The sequence below is a fragment of the Eubalaena glacialis genome, chromosome X, assembly GCF_028564815.1.
Source record: "Eubalaena glacialis isolate mEubGla1 chromosome X, mEubGla1.1.hap2.+ XY, whole genome shotgun sequence".
In the NCBI taxonomy this organism is placed as follows: Eukaryota; Metazoa; Chordata; class Mammalia; order Artiodactyla; family Balaenidae; genus Eubalaena; species Eubalaena glacialis.
Genome location: NC_083736.1, coordinates 8,438,742 through 8,451,679, shown reverse-complemented (window position 1 = coordinate 8,451,679; position 12,938 = coordinate 8,438,742). Strand labels below are relative to the sequence as shown.

Below are 12,938 nucleotides of genomic sequence, written 5' to 3'. Positions count from 1 at the left end.
TAAGTCAAGAGCATGCAGGCAGCACTGACAGCAAGGGCGAGTTGCAGAACCCAGATCTTTCTAACCCTCCCCTTAGAACAGATTCGCTTTTGGCAATGATCTTTCGAGGGAGCATTTGGAGCCTTGCTGATTTAACAACATTGTAAATAATAGTGAACAAGCATAATGTTTTCATTATAGGGTGAAGTGAATATGTATTATAGAATTAAATGGATGAACAAAAAAATGATCCATGTGCTATATTTTATTTTTATGATGTGATAGCATTTGATGTTTAGGACCATAAGAAAGAATTATTTCTCTTCAGTTAAAAAAAAAAAAAGAAAGAAAAGAAAAAATTACCTGTGTTGTATGGCAAAATCTTACAAATGCATTATGGATTAGGTGATTATTTCATTCAGTTTCAGCTAGTTACTTCTTAAAGCATTAGTGTCTGGTTTCTATTATGGCCTTTAGTGATTTCAGAACAACTGTCTTGCTCCTAATGCAATATTAGTATGGCTTGAGCTTACGAAAATGCTGTTCATCCTAACATGTAAAATTACATTCTGTAATGTTCAATAATTTCAAATGATAGATAGATGTGTCATTCACAAAATATACAAGCAGATTCTATTTTTATTTCAGAAGATTAGGTATTTAGTTGACATACAGGCTTTTAAAATAAAGCTATTACTGAATTGATTGCAGCAGACTTTCAAATAGACACGTACATGCCATTAGAAGTTATTCTAGACAAAGAGTAAAGAATATTCATTCCATTCACTGTTATTATTTCTGTATAAATCCTTTGGAATGGAAAGAAATGTGTCTGGGTGAATAAACTTGGTATTTAGGAAATTGATTCTAGGTAAAAATCAAAGAAAATTATAAGTAGAAAAATAATGATACCAGCAGTACCTATTTTTACGTGTTCCCTTATTCATAGTTATTCATATTCTCAAAGTATAATTTTTTAAAATTGAGCATCTAAATCTCATATAATAATCGAATGAGTCTGCCTCGAAATTTATTTAATCTTTGATGAAGGAATAAGCAAGATGATAAAGCTGGCTTAAAGGAGGATTCGTATCAGAAACTGATACGTACAAACATGGGGGTTGGGAGGTAGTAGGGAGAAAAGAATGCTAGAGTAAGATAGCTAAATTCAATGCAAAACTGGTTGGTGACCTAAGGGGCAATAAAATCATTACATTTGAGCAAAATAAGTTGCATACCATCAGTTTTCTCTAAGTTAACATTTAACTTTGCAGAGACTAAGCCCTCATCAATAGTAAATAGAAAGTCAAACTCCGTTACACCCCAGCCTGGAGAGTCAGATGACCCTTCCTTAGGCTGGCTTCATGGAGTCTGCCCTAGTATGACACCAGAAGGACTCAGTCTTCTTTTTGCCTTATTTCCAAGATGTGGATAATTTAGCTTAACCTGACTTTCTGCTCTTCCTGTTCTGGACACTGTTGATCTCTGAGCTGTGTCCACTAAACACATATTTCTGGGTGAGGGTGTCAACTTTTGCCTGAGGTCAGTTACTTTGGTTTGGTAAGTGGTCGCACTAGTTCATTCCATTAATGCGTGGGGAGTGTCCTCCGTGTGTGTGTTGCCCTGTGCTAGGTGGAAAGGACCCTGCCCACACGGAGCTTACTATCTCAACTAAGATGAAAGAGCAAGACCAAATAGAAAAACGAATTGCCATGGGAGAGGTGGGGATTATATACTTTGGAATTTCAGAGAAGTGAGAAATTTCTTCCAGCTGGGGGAGGTAGTACACGATCTGAGGCTGCCTTCAAGGGTATGTAACATTCGGGCCTGTGGAGACACGGGAGAGGCTCTGCTTGCAGGGCAAACCAAGGCATGGGGATGGGAAAATGTATGTACACAAAGCCAGGAGTTCATTCTATAGGAATAGAAAGTGTTTGAGGGTGGATAAGTAGGAACTGGCTTTGGAGAGATGAGAGTTCAGTGGACTTTAACATTGCATCTGAGTTTGAACTTTATTTGGTTTTGAAGGTTTAGTGAGGGCTTGAGGAACGCTGTGTAAATTTCAGTTACAATTAGCATCCCTAACTCTTTTCAGGAAATGATATTTTTGGTTATTGGGAAAATAGTATGGACATCTTGATACAAAACGATCACACATCCAAGGGAAAATGTCCCAGCACTAGTAAACTCCAAAAAAGGTGGTGGGATTTGTTAGGCACCAGCATGACAGTCTTTTAAATCAGTGCAGTGGAAAAGAATTTCCTGGTTCACATCCTAGGTTCCTAGACCTTATTTCTTCCTTTTCCTCTTCCTGAAGGTGTCCTTGTGTTCGGGTATGAGCATTCCAGGGGAAAATAATCGCTGTGCCAGCTGGAGCTAAAAACACTCAAAGCCCAGAGGCAACTCTCAATTGTTGTAAATGAAATCAATGAATTCCCACCAAATCCTGAGGAAATGCCACATCCTTATAAGTCCACACCTCCTTCCTGGGATTCACTTCTGCTTTTCTTTAGAATGAAAAGAGTCTGAAGGTCTCCCACCCCCATCCCCATTGTTTTCATAGCTTGTTTTTAAACAAGCAAGTGAAATAGCTTTTTGATAGTAAGTACCAACTTTTTTTAAAACTAGAGGACAGAGGGTATGAGGCCAAGGCAGTCTAGGACTCAGAGATAGAAGCATTGAAAAGGCAACAAAAGGCAACATCAGGTCAACTCCCACGAAATGTTTGTGTAATTTGGTGGGATTCTAAAAATTAGTGGGTTTTAGCCAGAGTTTTTTTTCTGCAAGAGAAGAATGCAATAGAAAATTGCCTTGGGTTGAGTTTGGAGTTAGTTATGGGGTGTAGAACGAGTCCATGAAAAGTGGTCAAAATTTGGATCAGCTGCAGCACTTCACATTTTTAGATCATATATGGACTATTTCTCTTCATCATCTCGTCTTCCTCCCCATTTTCTTTTAAAAATCAGAGGACCTAGTTTATTAGCTAAGCAAATACTTAGAATCAATGACGGATATCATATTCTCCACACATTCTGAGAATCAAATTCTTTCACAGGGAATACAATACCAGGATATGCAATAGATACTCATTTTGGGAATTACAGGTAACCAGTGACTAAATCCACAGTGAGATGGTAGAGAAAAACTATGAAAGGATGTCTAATTGCCATAGAATTTTGGAGAAGATAAAGGCTCAGCTGACTTCACCGTCCTTGCCCAAGCTCATCCTAGCAGGCCATTCTCTAAGCCAGCATCCTGTCAAAGTCCTGGCTTTTTAGCTCCTTTGGCTTATCTTGCCTTGTTTATAATCACTTTTTTGTGTCCTTTTGCCGTTGATTTTCACACCAAGTCTTTAAATTATTGTTTTTCTTTTGTTTTAATAAAACAGCTTAAGAAATGGTAAAAACTGATTTGGGAAAACAGATGAGGGTCTGTAAAAGAATTTTTCAGCCATTCGCCAAGCTCTAAGAAGCATTCAAATGTAAACTTTGAAATCAGGGAAAAATTGCTGGGTTAAAAGAAAGATGAACCTTTATGTTTAAATTCATTTTGTTGTGTAGTTTTATGTCAAAGCATTCTCTGTCTATGGAAACCTTGGCAGTTGCTCCATCTAGAGCCACTGGATTAAGACCACCATCCGAACACCAAAGGTGCTGCTGTTTGTATCTTGTGGACAGGTGTCTGGTCTTGGATGACGTGTATCCTGCTAGAGGCCAACTTGAATGTCCAAAGTCGTGATCCACTGCCACTTGCAGATAAGGGTTAGATTCCCACCCCACATGAGCCCTTGTGAGAATGTTCTCAAGGTATATTTAGAGTCAGATTCTAGAACCACATCAGACAACCCACAGTCATTCATGGCTCTTCGTTAAACAGCTCTGGAATAAGGATAATGTGATACTGCAAATATGGTGGCACTCAGAAACTGGATTATGAGACGCCACTGTGGTAAAGATTGGTCTCTTAAGTTTAAGTCTTAGGATTCTCAGGACAAAGGAGAAAAGGAACTCTTGGACTACACAGAACTTCATCTTCTCTGGAGAGGATTCTTTTTTTTTTTTAATTCAAGTATTGTTGATTTACAGTGTTGTGTTAATTGCTGCTGTACAGCAAAGTGATTCGGTTATGCATATATATACATTCTTTTTTTAAACATATTCTTTGCCGTTATGGTTTATCACAGGATACTGAATATAGTTCTCTGTGCTATACAGTAGGACCTTGTTGTTTATCCATCCTATATATAAAAGCTCACATCTGCTAACCCCAACCTCCCACTCCACCCCTCCCCCAACCCCGTCCCCCTTGGCAACCACCAGTCTGTTCTTTATGTCTGTGATTCTGTTTCATAGATAGGTTCATTTGTGTCGTATTTTAGATTCCACATATAAGTGATATCGTATGGTATTTGTCTTTCTCTTTCTGACTTACTTCACTTAGTAGGATTATCTCTAGTTGCATCCATGTTGCTGCAAATGGCATTATTTCATTCTTTTTTTATGGCTGAGTAGTATTCCCTTGTATATATCTACCACATCTTCTTTATCCATTCATCTTTTGATGGACATTTAGGTTGTTTCACGTCTTGGCTATTGTGAATAGTGCTGCTATGGACATAGGGGTGCACGTATCTTTTTGAATTACAGTTTTGTCCGAATATATGCCCAGGAGTGGGATTGCTGTGTCATCTGGTAATTCTATTTTCAGTTTTCTGAGGAACCTCCATACTTGCAACAACTTACATTCCCACCAACAGTGTAGGAGGGTTCCCTTTTCTCCACATCCTCTCCAGCATTTGTTATTTGTAGACTTTTTAATGATGGCCGTTCTGACTGGCGTGAGGTGGTACCTCATTGTAGTTTTGATTTGCGTTTCTCTAATAATTAGCAATGTTGAACATCTTTTCATGTGCCTATTGGCCATCTGTATGTCTTCTTTGGAGAAATGTTTATTTAAGTCTTCTGCCAACTTTTGGATAGTGTTGTTTGTTTTTTTGTTGTTGAGTTATATGAACTGTTGTATATTTTGGAAATTAAGCCCTTGTTGGTCACATCATTTGCAAATATTTTCTCCCATTCTGTAGGTTGTCTTTTCGTTTTGTTTGTGGTTTCCTTTGCTGTGCAAAAGCTTGTAAGTTTGATTAGGTCCCATTTGTTTATTTTTGTTTTTATTTCTATTGCCTTGGGAAACTGACCTAAGAAAACATTGGTACAATTTATGTCAGAGAATGTTTTGCCTATGTTTTCTAGGAGTTTTATGGTGTCATGTCTTATGTTTAAGTCTTTAAGCCATTTTGAGTTTATTTTTGTGTATGGTGAGAGGGTGTGTTCTAACTTCATTGATTTACACGTGGCCGTCCAACTTTCCCAACACCACTTGCTGAAGAGACTGCCTTTTTCCCGTTGTATATTCTTGCCTCCTTTGTCGAAGATTAATTGACCGTAGGTGTGTGGGTTTATTTCTGGGTTCTCTGTTCTGTTCCATTGATCCATATGTCTGTTTTTGTGCCAATACCATGCTGTTTTGATTACTGTAGCTTTGTAGTATTATTGTCTGAAGTCTGGGAGGGTTTTGCCTCCTACTTTGTTCTTTTTCTTCAGCATTGCTTTGGCGATTCTGGGTCTTTTATAGTTCCATATGAACTTTAGGATTATTTTTTCTAGTCCTGTGAAAAAATGTCATGGGTAATTTGATAGGGATCATATTAAATCTGTAGATTGCTTTGGGTAGTATGGCCATTTTAACAATATTCCTCCAATCCAAGAGCATGGGATATCTTTCCATTTCTTTGAATCATGAGAAGATTCATTTTTGACTACTGCATGTGTTTAATGGCTTTGTATCCAGTTTACTCAACCAAGGTTGCTAAAATTGACAACTCATGAAGCAAATTTAGCTTTTCTCAGTGGAGATTAAATTTAACTGTTTATTAAGGTAGTATGTAACACATACTTGAATGTCTCCCCTTAGATTCAGTGCTCTTGCCTTAAAAAAAATTGATTCATAAAGGGCATTGGATCCTGTTTCCTTCTTAGTTATATTCATGAAGAGTAATGAGAAGACATCAGTAGAACGGCTTCCAATATTTTGGAATAAGAGATGAATCTTATGAATGAATGAATATAAGGCTTAATTAGTTTGGTATTACTTTCAGAATAACGTTCCCAAATTTCAGCTTTGAAACTTTTTTTAAAACATGATCCAAACCTTTTATCATCTATAGTCTTTCCAATTTGGATGGAATGAACTATTGTGTCAGATTCAGAATCCTACCAGGTGGTTTGTATTGGAGCATGATCACGTGTACCTGCCTCTGAAGACAATCCCTCTTACATATTTGAATTTAGCAATGCAGATTTCCAAGGCTAATACTTAGATATGAAATAATCTGCCTTAATTGGGGATGCCAAATGGTTGAGCAGTAGGAATGAAGAGCGAAGACATGGTTTTACTGACATATCTTAATGTAGTTTCTCCCCATAACACAGGAATTCTTTATCATGTCTCCTCTACCCTATTGCACACACAACCTTCTTGCTTTGAAATATTTAGATGCTTGATTAGAGCAGCAGAGTTGTTTCTGGTGTGATATAAAGAATAATAAGAACGGGCCATGAAAATTTTTTAAATTGCCATCGTAGTTCTAACTCAGCTTTCACTTGAGATGGTGGTAGTTGGATGGATCCAGGTGAGAGAGTCAGAGGTGTGAAAGGAATGATCCCAGATGAGAAGGTGACTGTCAGGTAGAAGACTGAGTCCCATTATTGCTCCTGTGCCTGCCATCCAGAGACAAATGTGATCCCACCCATCAATCCATCATTTTGTTACTGAACGAGCCTCTTTTGTTTCTGGGTCTTGATATCTAGTTTATAAATCAGCTATACTCCAATAAATTTTTTTAAAAAAGAAGAAAAAAACCCAACAAGATCCTACTGTATAGCACAGGGAACTATATTCAATATCTTGTAATAAACCATAATGGAAAAGAATATGAAAAAGAATATAGATAGATAGATAAAACTGAATTACTTTGCTGTACACCAGAAACTAACACAACACTGTAAATCAACTATACATCAATAAAAGTTTTTTAAAAATATCTAGTTGAAATTATTTTTCTCAATATAAAATTGCTTTTTGTGATAATCAAGCTGAAATTATCTCTGTATATAAGACCATGAGAAAAACAGGACACATCATCTTTTACCTTTATTCAATTGACTTCTGTTTTTAATTGCTAAATGTTGTAGGGAAAACTGAAAAGCTTTGTTCTAATTTTGAAACTCCCCAGCAAAATAGATGAGTCACGCATATCAAATGTTTGTTAACAAGAGCGCAATTGTAGCACTGGCTATTTTTGTTTGAAACAGAAATATGAAAATTTAAATTCAGCTATTTAAAAAGCCTGAGGCTACCCCTGAATGTACAAGGCTTTCAGTGAGGACCAACACAAAGATTTTTACAACCAAGTGAGGTAACTTCCTGGCCTAGGAATTTATGATAGAGCTTTTACTATGCTTTTAAAAGTATTTTCACTAGATATAACAGCAGGTTCATATATATGAGGTGATGAAAACTATCATAGTAGCCTAATTCTCTGACTTGGCAAGCTTGGCATTAGGCTGTGCTAAGTTCAAGGATACCGTCCATCTATTTACCCAGGTTAGGAAGATGGTGCCTTGTCCGTTCTTGCAGGTGTTAGAAAGAGATGATTACTGTATCGAGTGGGTACAGTTCCACAGCAAGGTGTAGACTGTGGTGTAGGGAAAGCAAAAATGGTAGGACTTATGCAAATGTATATGAAAAACGATAATGACCACTTGACAAACTCCTACTATAACTTCCTGACTTCAATATCCTAATGGCCCTTTGAGGTAAATGGCACCACAGAAATGTGACTTGAAGCCAGACAGAACAAGAATCAGCCAGTAAAGAAATGGGTTGAATCCAATCAAGTAGTAAAGCAACTGGAGTGGTTACCCGACCTCAGCTACCCAAACCAGGTGGTAGAGTTGAAAGACATGATTAAAAATTCCTAGGGGGAATTCTCATGACCAGAAACATTCCCATCTGCTGGGGAATTGGAAACCTTGTCCAACCCATGATAGTGAGGGCCCAATGGGTATACATCAGTGGTACCAGTAGAACCAGTGAGCCTTCGGGTCTTGTGAATTATCCTCAAATCTTTGACTGTTAATCCTTGACGCGGTAACCTCAACTTCTTTGAGATGACCAGTTTACTTCCTTAAGTAAATAAAGTTCTTTTTTCCCTCCTCCCCTGGAAGTTTGAGAATGATGTTAAAACAAAAAACAAAAAACAAAAAAAATGAAAACCTAAATAATAGCCATAGAATCAATATTTTGGGTTACAGTTTAGGACTAAAACATACGTTTGTATTTTAAGGGTTTGTAGCATTAAAGAGAATATGCCATACTCCAGAAATTTGACAGGTTAGCTTTCAGATTCTAATCTGAAACATGTAATTTATTTTAGACCTCTGATTTTAAGGTGAAAGCGTAAAATCGTTTGTTTCAAGCCAGTGTTAGAATGTTCACTAGAACTTGAGTTTCACTACATTTGTAAGTTTTTATTAGATTTCTAAGAGCTACATAAGGACTTGAGAAGGTTTACCTTGTTAGGGTTTTAATTTTGTCCCGTTAAGCATTTAAAGTGGTTATAAAGTAAATTGCGTATGTTACATTTATAAACACAACTTAAAATGTTACAGGAATTTGGTGATAAAAATCTGAACAATGATTACCTGAGGGGGTGAAAATTGACTGGAAGAGGGGCTTGAGGATACTTTCTGGGGCGATGGAAACATATCTTGATTAAGCTGTTGGTTGGGTTGGTTATCAAAACCCGTTGAATTGTCCCTTAAGATTTATTTATGCATTTCCCTGTATGTAAGTTTGACCTCAATTCTTAAAATGTGTACTGGAACTTAATCAACTAATATATAGATGGAAGTGACTGTTTAATGGAGTTGAGTCTGTTCAACTTGAGTTAATCAAACATTGATTCAGGGACCCCTGAGAGTGATTATTCTTGGTTTCATAAAATTTCTTGAATTTATGAATAGAATAATGAGATCCATAATTTCAACTTAAAAGCTTAAGGAGAACTGCATAGTGATTTGTTGATATAGGTACAGTCCTTGGGCAAGAATCCTCTTGATCTTTAAGTGCATGTCTCTTCCCTCTCCTAGTTGGTTGGACTCCTTGGGAAGCAGGACAGTATCTTTCTTTTGCTTAGAAAATGACCAGATAGCCACTTGGAATTAAGTGGAGGGAAACACTTTTAAACACCTCCACAGATGTAGTATGGATAGTCAACCTAGGTCTGAAGATGGCGACATTTTCAATATCAGACTCTCATGAAACACACACACACACACACTCACACACACACACACACACACACACACACACACACACACACACACTGCAGCCTCAGAATCAGCAACTGACAGACATCTGAATTCTACGGTCTTTCCTCTTCTCTTTCAAACCAGATTAGATTCACTTTTCACTGTCCTTTTGGCAAAGCCCGTCTTGAACAGCAACAGTGCTCTCCAGTTCCCCTCCCATCTCCCCTCCTCCTCACTTCATAACTTTGACTGCCACCACAGTTTCAGAAGAGAACCCTGGGAAAGTAAGTAAGCCTGGCTAGCTTCAAAGAGAGATGGTGCAGACCCACTGGGTGAAAGATGCAAAGGAAGTCAGTTAGAAGAACATGAGGTCTAGGAAAGACCACACCCCCAACCCCGCCAGAGTTAAGCCTCCCAATTCACTGTTCAGTCGAGATATAATGGGAGCCACATATGTAATTTTAGATTTCCAAGTAAACACAGTTTTTAATAAGTAAAACCAAATAGTTAAAATTAATTTTACTAGACAGTGTATTGGACCTGATATATTCAAAACATCATTTCAACATGTGATCAGTACAAGAGTGATTAATGTACGTGTTTCATCCTCACGGCCCATCTCAGTTCACACTAGCCACATGTCAAGTGCTCAGAAACCGCAAGTGGCTAGTGGCTGTCATACTGGACCCCACGGTGCTAGAACTTCTGTAGCCCATGGTTTAGCCGTTAATTATGTGTGCACGTGGCATGTTTGCTAATTGTTTTCTAGTGCAGTCATTTTCTCGAAAAGGCAAAGTTCCCTTTCTAGTGTGGCAGGCGCTCAACAAGTCCGTAGGATTGCTTCGTGTATTATCACTTGTACAACGGTGACATCCTTCTCATTCAGGGAGGGATAAGGGCACGCGCATTTCCTCTTACTTTGGTTCCTTAGCTACTAAGACTATTGCAAAGATCTCTGGAGACCAGTAGCTTTCGCCACGTGTACTCTAAAACTCAGAGCTGAGAAGCAGGGACTGCATCAAAAGTTGAGTTTGCTGGCAGGATCAGAATAATCACTGCATTAAGATTTGTGTGGTTCCCAGTTTTATAAATAGAGTTTGCAAGGGGAGAGTGTCGGCTTGTTTATTTTTGGTGCAAAATGTTCCTTCTTTTAGCGTGTTATCTGGAAATGATGACGGCAAAGAGATGATCTCCTAGAGGAAGGTGGTTTCTTTTGTATCTCTGACATAGGCTCTATCTAACCTTAACGAAAGCATGGCTGCCTCAGTGAACAATGGAAACAAATGCCCGTAGACAGTGAGTGCACACACGTGCTAGCCTGGAGTCGGGCCCTGACTACTTCAACAAAGGGTTGCTTTAATTTTGGCAGAATAAAGTACTTTTTTCCTTCTGTTTTTCATGACATGGCCTTAAAGAATTCCTCATATTTGTGGTCTCAAAAAAATGACAACTATGCTCATGAGGCCTGCCTTGAAGTGTTCTATTAAACAATAAGAGGGCTTTGTTCTTGGTAATAAAATTAAAGCAAGCAGTGTTTCCATTACCTGGCAGGATGCCACCTCCTTGCCACCCCCTGATCCTGACAAACATAAACAGAACCTTCTGTTGCCCAGGTAGGAAGGTGAGAAGGCAACATCTGTCAGGTTTGTGTATAGAAATACAGCTGACCTTTCAGATAATGGGGGTGGGGGGGTGGGGAGAGGGAGAAAGAGAGAAGCACTTCTTCGTGTGATCCCTAACTCAAGTGTTTACAATTCAGTTTTACTGCAGAAGATTACATATTGAGCCTTAAAGCTGTAAAGCCAGTAATAATTTCACAGTGAGTTGAAATGATGGAAAAGTGACGGGTCTCTAGATAAAGAAATAGATGTATTTTAGTCTGACTCATTAGATTTCATGCATTTTCTTTTCCAGGCAACTTTGTTGCTGGAATTTAGACCCATTGCTCAGATTTAGACCCATTCACGGTCAGTTGCAAATGGAAGTTTGTAGGTGGATTGTGGCCCCAAGGTTAGGACTGATCAAGGTTAGGATAGAAAGTGCTGTCGGATGCAAACTCTGTTTAGCTCTGCAATTAGTCCTAAGTCACTGGAGCTACATATAGGACAGACTGGACGACTGTGACACCAAGTGTCCTCTGACCTCCGTGACAGCTCTTCTTTAAGAAACATCCAGATGGCAGTCCCCCATAACGCTCTAACACTCCTTTCTAACTGTCAGTGCCAGGCCCGTAACGCGCTCACCAGTCCCGTGTCCGCCGGCCTGAGAGCTTCCAGCTGCAAGAGGCTAAGACTCTGCCTGGGGGCTTTTCCCACCCCACCCCAGTTAATTCCGGAGAGGAGTTCATGCCCACCCACCCCCAACAGGCTTCAACCAGCCACTGATGGGAGATGGTAGATAAATACCCCTCTTCTTCCCCATCAGCTGGAAACAGTGTTCTGCACCGTTTCCCAAAGTTACCCATTGGGATTCATCTCCATTTGACCACAGTGGCCTTGGTAAAAGCACACTTGACTGGCTTCATACGTTTCCTCCTATCTCACTTCCCCACAGCCCTACTGGTATTTCCTGGTGACAACTAGTACTTCAGCCCAGTCTCATGCTCCGCTCCAAGGGGAACAGAGCCACAGACCTCCTTTCAAACGGAATGATAGCACCAAATCCATTTTCCCCGTTGTGACCATAGCTCAGTTGTTCGTTTTCTCTAAACTCTCCCTTTCACTGTATTTGAATAAATATGAATATTAAACACTGGGCATCAAAAATATTTAGAAATCAACCTCCCAGCTTCTGCTGCTATTCTAGAGTGACAACAACCAGGCAAGATGGTTCGTAGATAGTGCTTGTGGATACATCAGAAAGCCAGAACAAAGCTTGACATTTTCCAGTTATACTTCCAAGTGCAAGTCTAATCAGTGACATCATCAAGTCTATTTCACTCACGGTCAGGAAGACCAAAGAGCCGGCATCCAACCCTTGTTCTCCATAACTCTGCAGGAGAGCAGGTGGCATCCACCCTTGAGTAACTCAAGGCTGAATAGGAGTCCAACTTTGTATTTTTCCAGTCCATTGCTATTCAGGAATCATGGCACAACAACTAAAAAGAATGCCACTTAATGAGAAATGACATGTAAGATTGAAAATGAGTAATGGAAGGTCATGGGATAGAAGCTTCCTCTTTCCATCAGAAATGACTTCCCTTCCCTGAAACATATCACCTCCATCCTCCCCGGCATTCAACCGTCCTCTTCCAGAAGTTACTTTTTAGCTCTGACCACAACGTCTAAAAGCTGATTTTTGCCAAATACATTGGTTCAGAATCACTTCATAGAAAGTAGCACTTTCCAGAAACTTTATGAAAAGACTCGATAGAGACAAGTGCCCATGACAGATTTAACAGTTTTTTTTTTTTTTTCCATTCTGTGTGCCCAACCCAAACGGAAGGGTGTAGAGCACTTGTGTTATAAAGTGTGTAATTAATAAGAGAAAGGAAGGGAGGAGTTTATTGTTTTTGAATGAATTATGAGCAACACCTTCCATTCTGCTTCTTCATTTTGGAACAGCTTTGAACAGAGTTACCATGAAACA

At 39.0% G+C, this 12,938-nt stretch overlaps 1 protein-coding gene across 4 annotated transcripts in view; it reads left to right on the top strand.

Annotated features, from left to right (window-relative positions):
- MID1 (midline 1) overlaps nt 1–12,938 on the top strand; it is a 376,934-nt gene that overhangs the window by 291,810 nt on the left and 72,186 nt on the right. The window lies entirely within an intron of this gene.